We start from the raw sequence: 16,772 nt of genomic DNA, 5'->3' as shown, positions 1-16,772 counted from the left end.
GGGGGCATGCTGAGAGTTTTGGTGTCTCAATGGGAGGCCCATGAGAGCATGGGAGGGGATCAACTAGAAGGTCAGGGAATTCTATAAGGGAACTGCCAGATAACCTGGTGGCAGGCCAGCCCGCCCAGCAGAAAGCCGGACTAGCCAGCAGCAAAGAAACCTGGTTACTCTGCCTAGTAATGTTTAAGTGGCAATGCCTATTTATGTGATATGCTGCATTTTTTTTTTGTATTAATGGAGAGGTGGGCCTCATCCAACATTTTCCTGGGCAGGCCTACTAAGACTGTTAAGTTCATGTAAATTTGGTTCCATCCATGACCACAACCACATTCTAGTGTGTGGCCACACCCATTTTCCAGCTGGAGTGCCCAAAAGTGCCCCGGATCTCTTAGGAACCTAGCAACGCCCCTGGCATGTCATTAGGCAGAGGACATGCCTCTGTGTCCCATCTGCCCCTAAAGATCCACCTCAGGTTCTCTTTAAATATACCAATAGATACTTTGACCTCTGCCCTTTAAAAGGCCCAAAAATTCTTAATTAGAGGCCTCTTCACAAGTATAACCAAGTTCCAAAAATGTTCATAGCAATTGGTGCAACTACGTTAGAAAATAAAATATTGGAGTTTTGGGCCACTCAAAATATCTGTCTATCCTTAGTTAAATACAAAGATTAAAAAACAGACATAGTTGTTAATGCTGTGATCCCACCACCAGGTTGAATGGCCTACTCTGCTGCCACCAATTCCCCCTGCTTCTGCTGTCGTAATTTTAGTTACTTATTGCATTGATCCCACCGACAGGTTCCACAGCCTACTCTGCCGCAATCAATTCCTCATGTTCCTGCTGTCATAATTTAATGTAATTAATGCTGTGGTCCCATCGCCAGGTTTCCCGGCCTACTCTGTTGCCACTGACTCCTGCTGTCAGAATTAGAACACATTTTTTTGGCCAAAAAATCAGAGCAGGAGGAGGAAGATATGTCACGGTTCCATGCGGAAGTTGAGCAAAGCTAAGGTGTTCTTTGTTAAATAGTCAACTATGTCCTGAACATCTTGGGGGTTGAGGGTACATGCCTTCAGAACACATAATCATGCCAGCACAACCTCAAAAAGACCTGCGGGGTGGCCTGCCTCTGCCTGTTATTTCTTCCATATTGGTGGTATGTGCAGTAGTACTAACAATATTGAATACTAGTGGTAGACAGTGTGTGTAATCACAAAGAGGCACACAATAAGTGTCAAATACACAGCAGCTGTGTGTGTGTATCATAGGGCTGTGCACTTAAACACACACACAGAGATATCCTATAGTACGTTCAATCACAAATACAGTTGGAAGCTAAGCACAGCTTATGATAGACTGTGCTGGCTTTCTTGCAATAGTTAGAAGAGTATAGTAGAACTAAAAGGGCCAGCAACTGACTGTGGCCTGTATGCAGTGTGTAACCCACACAGATATCAATAACAGATTCAGTTGGAAGCTGAATACAGCTTATGATGATAGACAGTGTGCTGGCTTGTAATAGATAGAAGAGGATAGTAGAACTGCAAGGCCCAGCAATGACTTTGGCCTGCCCTGTATGCAGTGTCACACACACACACACACACACACACACACACACACACACACACACAAAGAATACAATATGACCGCTCAAACAGGGTTTTGTTTTGGGGTGGTTTCAGCAATAAAGAACAGCCTAGCTAACTGTCCCTGTCTCTCTGTGGACTATATGCAGAGTCACCCACAAAGAGAGCTATGGTATGCTATGTTCAACCACAAATGCAGGGGAAAGATATGCACTAGTATAATACCGAGTGCTGGCAGACAGTGGCAGAGTACAAATGCCAGCAGGGAACTGGCTGTGGGCTGTACCTATGCAGTGTCAGCCACAAAGAGAGCTATGGTATAGTAAGTTCAATCACAAATACAGAGGAAAATTATATACAGGTTGCTGTCACACAGATACAGTGGAAGGGTAGGCACTGGTACAATACAGTGTGCTGTCATATAGAGACAGTGGAAAGGTATGCACTGGTATAATACAGTGTGCTGTCACACAGATACAGTGGAAAGGTATGCACTGGTAAAATACAGTGTGCTGTCACACAAATACAGTGGAAAGATATGCACTGGTATAATACAGTGTGCTGCCAGTGGTGGACTACAGATGCCAGCTGGCAACTGTCTGCGGGCTGTATCTATGCAGTGTCACCCACAAAGAGAGCCATGCTTTAGTAAGTTAAATCAGAAATACAGTGGAAAGATATGCACTGGTAATATAGTGTGCTGGGCTTAGCACAGTAGTACAGCAAGGGTCATCTGTGACAGACAGGGCTGTATCCATGCTGTGTCAGTGTAACACACACACACACACACACACACACACACAAAAACATCAGAAGAATATTAGCTCTCTAAAGAGCTTTTTTGAAAAATATGCACTGGTAATACTGTGTGCTGGGCCTGGCACAGTACAGCAGGACCCAGCCGTGACAGGGCTGTATCTATGCATCTCAGTGTCTCTCACACACACACACACACACACACACACACACACACACACACACACACACACACACACACACACACACACACACACACACACACACACACACACGCATGCACACCAGTGGTGCTCGGATACCCCTTTTTATAATTCGAGTTTGGTCGAATTCGAATAGTAAATTATTTGAATTCGGTCGAATATTCGAGTCGAATATTTTTTACTATTCGATTCGACCTCGGACTTCGAGCTCACTATTCGAGTCGGTATTCGAGCTCATTATTCGAGCTGACTATTCGAATTGGCCTTAAATAGCTTCCAAAACTTGTTTTGAGGGTGAATGCTGCAAGAAACATCTTTTTTTCCAAGTAACAACAGCAAGTGATTATGTGGGGATGTTCCTTTAAAAAAAAAAGGTGGAAAGAGAAGTTGTGTCCAAAATTTTGTTCAGTACTGTATATACTTCTTCTTCTTCTTCTTCTTTATCTTCTATATCTTCTTCTTCTTCTTCTTCTTCATCTTCTTCTTCTATATCTTCTTCTATATCTTCTTCTTCTATATCTTCTTCTTCTTCTTCTATATCGTCTTCTTCTTCATCATCTTCTTCTTCATCTTCTTCTTCTTCTTCTTCATCTTCTTCTTCTTCTTCATCTTCTTCTTCTTCATCTTCTTCTTCTTCTTCATCTTCTTCATCTTCTTCTTCATCTTCTTCTTCATCTTCTTCATCTTCATCTTCTTCATCTTCTTCATCTTCATCTTCATCTTCTTCTTCATCTTCTTCTTCTTCATCTTCTTCTTCTATATCTTCTTTTTCTATATCTTCTTTTTCTATATCTTCTTCTTCGTATTATTTTTCTATTTCGTCTTCTTCTTTTTCTATATCTTCTTCTTCTTCTTCTTCTCCTTCTTCTTCTTCTCCTTCTTCTTCTTTTTCTATATCTTCTTCTTCTTCTATATCGTCTTCTTCTTCTTCACTTATTTCTCTTTTATATATTTTTTTTTTAAAGAAATGCAGCTATTTTTGAGCGTAATAAATAGCTGGTGGCGCACGCATGTTGGAAGCGCCATTGTATGTGCTCCCTGGCAGTGGAAACACACAGACAGCAGGAGGTAAATTCAGCAGCAGGAGGAGGAGGATGAGTGTGTGGCAGCAGGCAGTCAATGAGGCAGGCAGCGTGACATAATAGCCCTGGTACCTAGCGGTGATACCAGGGCGTAAATAAACACAACAGGAGGTCCCAGACAGCGGTCGTGCAGCCCACATCGTGTCCAATACACAACTGGGACAACACAGTTTTCAACCCGGGCACCTCAGAAAAATTAAACTTTTTTGTTTATATGGTTTTTTTGTTTTGTTTTTACAACAAATTACACAGATATAGCTATTGTTTAAAGGAAAAGCTGGTGGCAGAGTGGCAGCAGAGGGTAAATCTGTGTACCCTGGCAGTGGGAAACACAGACAGACAGCAGCAGCAGCCGGAGGAATGGAGGAGTAGTGTGAACAGCTATTGTTTGACGTAATAGCTGGTGGCAGAGTGGCAGCAGAAGGTAATTCTGTGTACCCTGGCAGTGGGAAACACAGACAGATAGCAGCAGCAGGAATGGAGGAGTAGTGTGAGTGTGAGATTTTGTGAGATTTTGGAAAGTGAAATAGGGAGGCAATGAAAGCCTATGGGGGATTTTACCAATTTTGGACTCCTGTAACTCTGGTTTGCAGAGATGTAGGGACCCCATCTTTGGAATCCAAGTCTAACAATATGTCTTCTACCTGCATGAGACATTTCGTGAAATTCAGACGTTGCTAACAGCCATGGCTGAGATTTATGTATGTCAGCATAACTACCATTGAAATTGCCCAAATAAACAGGTTTTTGTGACCCTAGGCTATGACCTCTTTGGCCTAGGGGCCCGAAACTCACCAGTCATGTTCCCCCTAAGGGTCCCTACAATGCTAGAAAATTTGCCACTGCTGAGCAATTGCCCTTTGAAAAGATGTGAGATTTTGGAAAGTGAAATAGGGAGGCAATGAAATCCTATGGGGGATTTTACCAATTTTGGACCCCTGTAACTCTGGTTTGCAGAGATGTAGGGACCCCATCTTTGGAATCCAAGTCTAACAATATGTCTTCTACCTGCATGAGACATTTCGTGAAATTCAGACGTTGCTAACGGCCATGGCTGAGATTTATGTACGTCAGCATAACTACCATTGAAATTGCCCAAATAAACAGGTTTTTGTGACCCTAGGCTATGACCTATTTGGCCTAGGGGCCCGAAACTCACCAGTCATGTTCCCCCTAAGGGTCCCTACAATGCTAGAAAATTTGCCTCTGCTGAGCAATTGCCCTTTGAAAAGATGTGAGATTTTGAAACTGTAAATAGGAGGCCCAATGAAAGCCTATGGGGGATTTTACCAAATTTGGAGCCCTGTAACTCTGGTTTGCAGAGATGTAGGGAACCCATCTTTGGAGCCCAAGTCTAACAATATGTCTTCTACCTGCATGAGACATTTCGTGAGATTCAGACGTTGCTAACGGCCATTGCTGCGATTTATGTACGTCAGACTCGCCACCATTGAAATTGCCCAAATAAACAGGTTTTTGTGACCCTAGGCTATGACCTCTTCGGCCTAGGACTGCATTGAACGCGACCCACGCATTGTGCGCATTCTGGACAACACCAATTACTGTTTATTGTTTATTGAACCTCTCATCTGTATTACATTTATGACTGCATGGCGACAAAATGCAAATTGCTATCCGCACGCTTCTTGTCCTCATGCAAGGCCTGGGTTGTTGTGTCTCAAAGCGTGGCCTTCTCCTCCTGCGCCACCCTCCTCCTGTTCCATCACGTGTGCTGCTGCTGGGTTAGCGTTACCGGTCCCTTTTCCTGGAACCTCTTATCTGTATTACATTTATGACTGCATGCCGACAAAAAGCATGTTACCTGTGCAAAGAAAACAGACATTTCCCGCATTTAAAAGACAGTTTTCCCTTTGAAACTTTAAAATCGATTTTCTTAAAAACTATAAGCTCTTTTTGCTAAATTTTTTTTCCTCTTGTACCCACTCCCAAGGTGCACATACCCTGTAAATTTGGGGTATGTAGCATGTAAGGAGGCTTTACAAAGCACGAAAGTTCGGGTCCCCATTGACTTCCATTATGTTCGGAGTTCGGCTCGAACACCCGAACATCGCGGCCATGTTCGGCCTGTTCGGCCCGAACCCAAACATCTAGATGTTCGCCCAACACTAGTAACAGTCAGTAAGTACAACTAGAAATTACAATAATCAGTAGTAATCAGAAGGAAATAGAGTGTGTGTACACTACAGACAGTGCACGCACACACACACGCAGGAGCTAGTAGCATATGAACAGTGACTGAGTGTCCCTACTAGTACAGTAAGTAGTAACAGTCAGTAAGTACAACTAGAAATTACAATAATCAGTAGTAATCAGAAGGAAATAGAGTGTGTACTGTGCACGCACACACACGCAGGAGCTATGCTGAACAAACAGTGACAGTGAGTGTGAGTGCCTACAGTTACAGTATAACTACACAATACAATCAATCAGTAGTAAAGGACAGCAGAAACACTGGTATAGATAAGATGAGAAATAAAGTAACAGAGGACAGGAGGACAGCTGCCCACACAGGCAAGGCCCTGAGGCCTAAAGCTGTAAGCTTGCCTGCAGCAGCTGGCTGTCTCTAGTAACACACAAGCTACTAACTAAAATACAATGTCTATCTAACTAACAACAATATAGGTGTATATAGGAGGTGTATGTGAGCAAAAACGCTAGGTAATTGACCACTATAGAGCTCTTGCTAAGCCAAAGCACAAAGGAGCAGATCTCTCTCTGTACAAAGTCAGGCAAGGACGGAAAAACGGAACATGGCGGCCGCTATTTATAGGGTAGGGGCTGGCCAGGGTCCCCCTCTGTGATTGGCTGCCGTCAGAGGGCCTGGGAGCCCTCTGATTGGCTCAAAGGACATCAGTCTGGGCTATGATGCTATTCGAGCTCGGTATTCGAGCTCGAATAGCGCTGTTTGCTCGAATAGCGCGAATAGTGAATGGGCTATTCGAGTTTACTCGAATAGCCCATTCGAATACCTGCAGCTATTCGGAGCTCAAATACCGAGCTCGAATAGTTGAAAAAGAGCTCGAATATTCGAGCTACTCGAATATTCGAGCTCTGTTGAGCACCACTGATGCACACACACACACACAAAAAATCAGAAGAATATTAGCTCTCAAATGAGCTTTCTTGAGGTGCTTTCAGCAACAAATTTCAGTGAGGAGCAAGCCAACAAGAGCCTAACTAGCGCTTTCTCTAGCTCCAACAGTGTCTCTCCCTTCCTCTCACTATAGCAGCATCAGCAGACTTAGAACATGGCCGACGCTGTGGCGTTTTTATCTGGGTCCGTGGGTGAGTGCAGCCTGATTGGCTGTTGACTGCGATGTAGAGGTTCACAGTTTAGCCCAATGACGAGGTATAGGGGGCGAGTTGAACGAGCTATGTATTTGCTAAAAGCCGCAGGCGTGGGTAGCTTATATCCACATGGAGTTTCCATCGGGTGGCCCGTTCAGGCCATCTCTTTACCTGATCACCATGTACATACAAATGCTGCACGTTTTTACATTTTTGTATGTAAACCTGTACCATCCATCCAGGGCCGGTCCTGGACTTTCTGCTGCCTGAGGCAAAGATCGTGAAGGCGCCCCCCCCCCCCTATTCTCCTGTGCATCTGTTTCTTTCTCCTGTACCTCTCTGATGCCATCTATCTCTTGTGCCCCCTTTCCAGTGCTTTTCTCATTTGCCCCCTTTCTCCTGTGCCCCTCTCTCCTGCCTCCCTTCTGTGCCCTTTCTCCACCCCTCTCCTGTGCCTCCCTTATGTGACCCCTCTCCTGTGCCTCCCTTATGTGACCCCTCTCCTGTGCCTCCCTTCTGTGCCCCTCTCCTGTGCATCCTGTCCTTCCCTTCTGCGTCCATTCCCTCATGTGCCTCCCTTCTGTGGCCTCTCATGCCACCTTCTTTGCCCCTCTCTCTTGTGCCTCCTTCAGAAGGAGTCCTTCTTTGCCACTCTCTCCTGTGCCTTTCTTCTGTGCCCCTCTCCTGTGCATCCTGTCCTTCCCTTCTGTGTCTTTTCCCCATGTGCCTCCCTTTTGTGGCCTCTCTTGTGCCTCCTTTGCCCCTCTCTCTTGTGCCTCCCTTCTGTGTCCTCTCCCCTGTGCCTCCTTATTTGCCACTCTCTCCTGAGTCTCTCTGTCTTATGCCCCTCCTTGCAGTCACTGCCCTCCTCCCTCTCCATGTTTTGATCCCCACTCCCATGTCACCACCTTCCTGCTCCCAATTAGCACCTTTCTTGTGCCTGCCCCCCCCCCCCTTCATCTTCCTTTCGACTTTGTCATCCCCTTCATTGATTCCTGTTCCCCTTGCCAAGCCCCCCAATATGTCTTCAATACTGATTCCATCCCCACAGTACGCCCACCATTACTAATTCCCTACTGTCTGTACGTCCATTACTGGTGCCCTGTATACCCCCATCTGCTGTACATCCCCCACACGGCCGACCAACCGACCGTGAAAGAAAGCCTGAGGCAGCAAAGTGACTGACTCACCGGGGATGGGGTCTGGCGGCGGCGAAGGGCGGGTGTCGGGCATCCAGCATGATCCACATCAGAGCTGGATTAAGGCTTAACTGGGCCCTAGGCAAATCAGCAACTTGGGCCCCCATGTTCATATCACCAGTTACTGTTAGCCTAACTCACACAAACGCAATAACCCTCACCTGTCCCCTCGAACGCTTCCTCCTGTATCTTCTCTCCATCGCCCCCTGTACCATGTGACATGTTGGCATGTGTGCAACCACATAGATGCCCAAGGAATACAGGCGCACTGGCAACGATGGAGAGAAGACACAGGACATGGGTGGTGTGCGCTGGTAGATAGGCGAGTATGTCCCCCACTTCAGCACTCTGCACAGCCGGAGGAGTACACACCTTAGATTGGAGACCAGCCAGGGGTCCTTCGATCGTCCAGAAATTGAGTGCACTCAGCATCTTGCCAGATTGATAGTTTCAGTTTCAGACAGAAATGGTAATTACAATCTGGTGGCCACGTTGAGGCATTGATCTCTGACAGAGATTGATGCCGCCAATCAAATAATGTATGGGATCCTTTAAGCCCCTTGCAGTCCGTCTGCTCCCTTGCCAACCTACTAGTCCCCTCCATTGTGCTCCTGTGAAGTGGATCCTGTGATCCAACGACAGAGGTGGCGAGGCGGCAGGTGCTAAGTCACAAGGCTGATTCCCAAGAGATTTCATGCTGAAATCTTTTGGGAATCGGTCTGCTGCTGTATGGGCAGGCAAAGGATCTCTCTCCTTTCATATTTGATCAGAGAGAGATCTGTCACTTGGTCGATCTGCCCATTCATCATATAATGTATGGGCACCTTTAGTGCATGGAGTGGACACCTTAAAAGACGTCATCACAGTAGAGCAAACTGTTTTATATAGTAAAGCTGCAAACAGAGCTAGTTAAAAGAGCACATAACAACAAAAGAGGCAGTGATAGTAATGTTTGTTTACCTAACCGAGGACTGCACATACCATAGCTGTCCTGGGGCCATAAACATGTCACTAGCTGCCTGCAATCACGGCTTTCTGTGTTCCGAATCCTGCAGTGACACACAGGAGCCCGTGCACATCCCAGCCGAGAGGAGAAGCGTGGTCAGGAGAGCGGGTCCCAGGCTGCAGAAGGCACATCAGAAGTGCGATAAAGCAGGCAGCTAGTCTCACCGTCTCAGATGTAGGAAACTTTCCCTCACTGCAGCTGAACCTCCTTCATCAGCTTCCCGGGCCCGCTAGTGCGGATCTGTGTAATTCCTGCACAGCACAGCAGAGGCCCGGAAGCTGCGCACTTCTGCAGAGCCGCTGCTGCTATGAGGAGGAAATAGTGCCGGGTGTTTCTCTCTCCCGTCTCTCTCCAGTCAGGTTAGAAGGCGGCAAGAACCAGGCACAGTCACTTCCTCTTTATGCCTGGTGCCGTCCCTCCACTTCCTGCCGCCTGAGGAACCCGCCTCACCCCGCCTCATGGGCGGGCCGGCCCTGCATCCATCATGTGCAGAGCCAAGTCAATGCATCTCTTGTCAGTCAGTATCAGCTAAAGACTTACAAAAGTCTCTGGCATATACTAACATCCATTTTAGTGAATCTTCAATACGTAAAACACACAGCAGTATTGGCAAAATAATCTGTGGACAGATTAAACCAATGTTGAGTTGTTTGTTTGGAGAAAAATTGCACAGCACACTAACATCAAAACCTCATCCCAACTGTGAAGTATGGTAGTGGGGATGCTTTGCTGCATCAGGGCCTGCCGGATTGCAATCATTAAAGGAAAAATAAATTCCAAAGTTTATCAAGACATTTTGCAGGGAAACTTAAGGTCATCTGTCCACCAGCTGAAGCTCAGCAGAAGATCGGTGTTGCAACAGGACAATGACCCAAAGCATAGCAGTAAATCAACAATAGAATGGCTTAAAGAGGAGCTGTTAGGTATAAGGTCTCAGAGAAAATAAACACATATATCAGTAGCTAAATATTGGCTGTACTTACATTACACATGCATTTCACTGTCCACGTTTGTACTTCACAGAATTTTTATATAGTATTTGCAGAGAATGATGCTCCTGACAGCTCATGGCAGGTTCCATGTTTGTCTGTCTCCTATGAAGCCAAATGTGATGTCATATCCTCCCTGCTTCCTGATGATTCCACTCACAAAAAACCTCCTAATGAATAACACTACTGTGCAGTGAATATTAATTAGCCATGTGGCTAGAAACAATAGCGGACTCCTGCAGTGTACTCTGCCCGGAGATTTATCAGTGCTGTGCACTGGAGTGAGTTACATGCTGTTGTAACTTGACCCTGTAACTTCTCACGAGCAGCCGAGGGGAGGGCCCCAGAATGCTTTGCAGTATGGTATGCGGCCTCTCGGCCTCTTAGGAGCTTGGGAATACAGAGCCTTGCTGTCAGCACACATCAAAAGTAAGAGAGATTTTTAACTTCAGTATTGCCTTTTTGGCTTCCTTCTAAACTGTTTAACACAGGAGAATAGAGGTTTAAATTAGCTTTTGCAGCCTGACAGTTACTCTTTAAATAATAATAATAAAAAAAAAACCACACACCTTCTAGAGTGGCCCAGTCAAAGTCCTGACTTCAACCTGATTGAGATGCTGTGACATGACTAGAGATGGCCTGAATGGTTCGCCGGCGAACGGTTCCCGGCGAAATTCTGTGGTTTGCGTTCGCGGAGAACCGCAATCTTTTCCGGAAGTTCGATTTGCCCCCGTAGTGCATCATTAGGGTCAACTTTGACCCTCTACATCACAGTCAGCAGGCACATTGTAGCCAATCAGGCTACACTTCCTCCTGGAGCCACTCCCCCCCCCCCTGATAAAAGGCAAGCAGTTTTAGGCATTGGACTCACTCGTGTGCCTGCAGTAATTAGTGAAGGGAGAGCTTCTGCATAGAGAGCTATAGGGAAAGCTTAGTTAGGCTATTGTAGGCATTTTAGCTTGCTCCTTGCTGATTCTTATTGCTAAAATAGCACCCCTCAACAGCTCTTTTGAGAGCTAATCTTGTTCTTGTGATTTTTTTTTTGTGTTGCCCACTTGCATTATATACAGCCCTGTCAGTCAGTCGCAGCTGGCCTTTGGTGTAATTGCTACTGTGCCACTGCCAGGCCCAGCACATTCAGTGACTACCTGTGTGTGTGACAGGCAGCTGCAGATTTGTAATTCCATCCCAATCACTGCACCTGTTCACTGTTCAGTGCCCCTACCTACTTACCTACCTACCTACCTACGTGAGCACACACATTGTTAATACCACCAGTCATTGCACCTGTTCACGGCGGTACCTGTGTGTGTGTGACAGGTGCACATTTGTAATACTCATCACTGCATATACCTACCTGTTGTTCCCTTCAGTGCACCCACCTACCTATCAGCACACGCAGTGTCACTGTGCCTGTCTGGTACCTGTCTGTGTGTGACAGGTGCACATTGTAATACCCATCACTGCATATACCTACGTGTTGTTCCCTTCAGTGCACCCACCTACCTAAGTGAGCGCACGCAGTGTCACTGTGCCTGTCCGGTACCTGTCTGTGTTTGACAAGTGCACATTGTAATACCCATCACTGCATATACCTACATGTTTTTCCCTTCAGTGCACCCACCTACCTACATGAGCGCACGCAGCGTCACTGTCCCTGTCTGGTACCTGTGTGTGTGTGACAGGTGCACATTTGTAATACCAGTCATTGCATAATTGTTCACAGTACCTGTGTGACTGCACGCTGTGTAATGTACCACTCTGAGTATACCTATTAACTGCACCTGTGTGACATCTGCACGTTGTATTGTAATACCAGTCACTGCATACCTTTCACTGCATCTGTGACTGCACATTGTATTATACCTGGCAGTCAGTGCATACCTTTCACTTGAATGGATGGCAGACTTGCCTTCCATAACAGATTCTCGTTAAAGGTAGTAAAGTTGATTAGTGTCATATACAGCAGGGCCTCGAAAGTCCTCCTGTATTGTTATTTTTTGTCACTACCTCGGGACTTGCATGCCATGCCTGCTGCCTTCCTAGGATGTGTGGTGGTAGCCGTTTCTCAGGCTCCAATTCCGGACCCAAATTGAACCCTGACTCCCTGGCCGTACGCTTTCTTTAACAATGGTAGAGAAAGAACCATCAACAGTATGAGCAGCAGCAATGAACTACTGGGTGCGCAGGCTTGACCTGTGGCCAGAGCTGTCACAATTTGCCATCCAACTTCTGTCATGCCCTGCCTCAAGCGTCCTGTCAGAAAGGGCTTTCAGCGCAGCTGGAGGCATTGTCACTGAGAAGAGAAGTCGCCTAAGGCACAAAAGTGTTCAGTACCTCACCTTTATCATAATGAATGAGGCATGGATCCCGGAGGGCTACTGCCCGCCCAAAGACTAAGTCAGTCCCCACACACAGCATCTCTGCCTGCACGCCGTGTGACTGGCTGCCCCAAGACTAAGTCGCTCCCCACACAGCATCTCTTCCTGCAGGCCGCTTGACTGCCTTCTCCGCCACCACCACTATAATATTTTTTCTGGTGCGTGTACATGCCTGCCTAATTTTTCTGGCTGCACTGCGGCTGCAACAATAAAACAAAAGGCATGCACATGTGCCAATTCCCCTTCGTGATCGTTACCTTGCCGCGGTGAAGGGGCTTGCATATCACAATGAAGCAATGACCGCCGGCTATATGAGTGTCTCGGGGGGACCATATGGGCTTGAAAACCGCCAAGGCCTGCACTCTCGCCATTGTGCGCACCAGTCCAGCATGGCCGTCACTACACAAACAGCTGTTTGCGGTGCATTACGCAGTGAGTTTGGTGTGTCAGTGTGAAGCAGTACTCTAATTACACTCCCTGATTGATGTATACACATGCAAGATGTTTTAAAGCACTGTAGTCCTCCAATTTAGCATGTAATGTGATTTCTGCCCTTTAAATGCTGCTTTGCGTCAAATCCAGATTTTTCCCCGGGACTTTTGGTGTCTATCCCACTCATCCATGCAAAAACTCAGATGTTAGACCCCTTGAAACATCTTTTCCATCACTTTTGTGGCCAGCATAAATGTTTCTAGTTTTCAAAGTTCGCCTCCCCATTGAAGTCTATTGCGGTTTGCAAAAGTTTGCAAGTTCACGAACGTTTACGGAGGTTCGCGAACCCGGTACGCGAACCTAAAATCGAAGGTTCGGGCCATCTCTAGGCATAACGTCAAAAAAGCAATTTATACCAGACATCCCAAGAATATTGCTGAATTGAAACAGTTCTGTAACGAGGAATGGTCAAGAATTGATCATTCCAAAAAAGATCAGGGATGATGGCAAGAAGACGCTCCAACCTGAAAGATTTGGGGCTCATTGCTAAAAATGACTGGGCAAAAATACCTGTGGAGAAATGCAAAAAGCTGGTCTGCAATTATAGCAAGTGTTTGATTGCTGTAATAACCATTATTTTTCTATTGATTATTGAGAAGTGTATGAATAATTGTGCACTGGACATGTTTTGCTCAAATTTAAATTAAAGTTGAGAAATTTTTATTTCCCCACAATAATGCCTCTTGTGCATAGTCTTATTATCTTTTGAGAGACACCTATGTCATTCCCTGTCCAAAAATTACTTGCTGGTTGAATAAAAATAACTTAAAGTAAAAAAAAAAAAAAAAGAAAAAAAAAATGCCAGGGGTATGAATAATTATGGGCAGCACACTATATATATATATATATATATATATATATATATATATATATATATATATATATATATATATATATATATATATATATATATATACCAAACGTTTGGACACACCTTCTCATTCAAAGCGTTTTCTTTATTTTCATGACTATAAACATTGTAGATTCACACTGAAGGCTATGAATTTACACATGTGGAAGTATAGTACATAACCTAAAAGTGTGAAACAACTGAAAATATGTCATACTAGCCGACCCGCGGCGTAGCATACGCCGCATAATTATTAATGCTGGTCCTACACTTGCCGCCAAGCTGGAGGGGGTAGCAGGCAGGAAGGGGGTATTGGGCGGAGAGGGGGGTCGGACCCCCCTCCCTCACCTGGGTCCCCCATCTGCGCTCCCCCTTTAGCTTAAGTTCAGCAGCAGCTGCCGGCAAATTAGTAAGAGGCAGCAGGCGGGGATGACTCACCTCTTCCGCATTCCAGCGTGCGTTCCACTGTTGTCACTTCTTGCAATGCCGCCCACTGTATTGTAAGTGGACGGCATTGCAGGAAGTGACAACAGTGGAATGCAGAAGGGGTGAGTCACCCCCACCCACTGGCTCTTACTAATAGTGGTGGCAGCTGCTGAACTTAAGCTAAAGAAAACAAAAGTTTACTTTCTTAACACAGAAAACATTAGCAATAATTCAGGTTGGAGTGAGCTTGAGATGTCTCCCACTGCTGAATATATGCAAATTAACCATCGTTGCTCTAAACACACCTCCAGATCAGCTGGAATGCAATGATGTGTCATCTTGATAATTTGTACAGAGCCATAGTAATCCAACATACATACAGACTGTTTCAGATTGTTTGCTCCTCAACAGTGCATGGCATGGATTAATTTGGCTCTATGGAGTAGGGCTTGTAACACCGAGAGGTACAGACTAACCAGCAAACTCATGGTGAACCAGAACTCACTGGAGTGTGTGAGGGGCTGCAATGGTCCTAAAAGCCCCCTTACTAAAATACTAAGGAGAACAAAAGTTTGCTTTCTTAAAACAGAAAGAATTTGCTATATTTCAGATTGGAGTGAGCTTGAGATATCTCCCAGTGCATCACTGCTGAATATATGCAAATTAACCATTTTTGCCCTTAGAAGCTAAACACACCTCCAGAACCGCTGGAATGCAATAAGGCAGGGGTCAGGAACCCTTTTGGCTGAGAGAGCCATAAATGCCACATATTTTAAAATGTAATTCTGTGAGAGCCATACAATAATTTTCAAACTGGGACAGTAGGGCTCACGTCCCTGTTGCCATGGTGATGTGTATACAGTTGATCCGCCAGGAAGCGGATGTGTCAGACACTTCTTCAGCTTCTCTCCGGTTGCAGGAACATTAGCAATTTCCCTGAGAGCCAGACAGGAGAAATACCGACTAACAGCTTGTTCAATTAGCTAGCTGACTTGGGGGTTGATTCACTTTGTAGGACAAGATCCCCACACTTTGGCCCAATAGGCTGCCTGTCAAGCGACAGGCAGCCTATTAGGCCAAACAAAGTGCAGGGATCTCATCCTACAAAGTCACTGGACCTGACAGGGTCCAGAGTGGGACAATTGGAGGTAGCACGAGTAAGTTAGTAGTGCATGCTACAGCAGTAGCGTGCCTACTTTTAAAATTGTATTTGCGCTGTCACACTAAGCTGCGCTGCTTGAACAGTGTAGCTTAGTGAATCAACCCCTACTGATTTGTCTGTGAGCCAGATGTAGCCATCAAAAGAGCCACATCTGGCTCCTGAGCCATAGGTTCCCTACCCCTGCAATAAGGTGTCAGCTCGTTAATTTGTACAGAGCCATAATTATCCAACATGCATACAGACTGTTTCGGATTGTTTGATCCTCATCAGTACATGGCGGTAAGCCCGACACAGTGTCGGGCTAGCCACCGCAGGGGATCACATGGCCCCGGGAGGATTTTTTAAAATAAAAATTGCGCTATATGCTTCTGCTAGTATTTCTCTAGCTAATTGTGTCCCCAAGTTCCTGCGGTCCCCACGATCACCGCCGTAATATGTACCCCCCCCCCAGGGATCCTGCAATGGCGCAGCCGTCAGCTCCAGGCTTCGCTATGGGAAGGCTCGGGACTGCACAGGACATCATGTCTGATCGTCGCCATAGAGATGAGTGAAACTGGATCGTGAAGCTGCGGCTCTCGTGGGATTGTGGAGGAGTAAATATTGCCAGGGGCAATCGGGGGGTTTAGTTGGGTGCCGGGGGGCTTGGGAGACATAATTAGCTAGCAAAGTGCTACATGTATTTAAAAAAATCTCCCACAGACACAGCCTCTAAAACTGCATACTACGAGGGAGGTTAATTTGGCTCTATGGAGTAGGGCTTGTAACACCGAGTGGTACAGACTAACCAGCAAACTCATGGTGAACCAGAACTCATTGGGGTGTGTGGGGAGCTACAATGGTCCTAAATGCCCCCTTTCTAAAATACTAAGGCAAACAAAAGTTTGCTTTCTTAAACCAGAAAGAGTTTGCGATACTTCAGGTTGGAGAGAGCTTGTCTCCTAGTGCATCACTGCTGAATATATGCAAATTATCCATTATTGCTCTTAGAAGCTAAACACATCTCCAGAACCGCTGGAATGCAATCATGTGCCAGCTTATCAATTTGTACAGAGCCATAATAATCCAGCATGCTTACAGACTGTTTCAGATTGTTTGATCCTCATCAGTGCATAGCATGGATTAATTTGGCTCTATGGAGTTGGGCTTGTAACACCGAGAGGTAAAGACTAACCAACAAACTTATGGTGAACCAGAACTCATTAGAGTGTATATATTACAAAACTTAAGCTAGAGGGGGTGCGTAGATGGGGGACCCAGGTGAGGGAGGCGGGGGGTCTGACCCCCCCCCCTCCCCGCTGCTCTGCCCAATACCCCCTTTCTACCCACTAC

The sequence above is a fragment of the Hyperolius riggenbachi genome, chromosome 6 (genome assembly GCF_040937935.1).
Source record: "Hyperolius riggenbachi isolate aHypRig1 chromosome 6, aHypRig1.pri, whole genome shotgun sequence".
NCBI lineage: Eukaryota > Metazoa > Chordata > Amphibia > Anura > Hyperoliidae > Hyperolius > Hyperolius riggenbachi.
Note: the sequence above shows the minus strand (reverse complement) of the source record.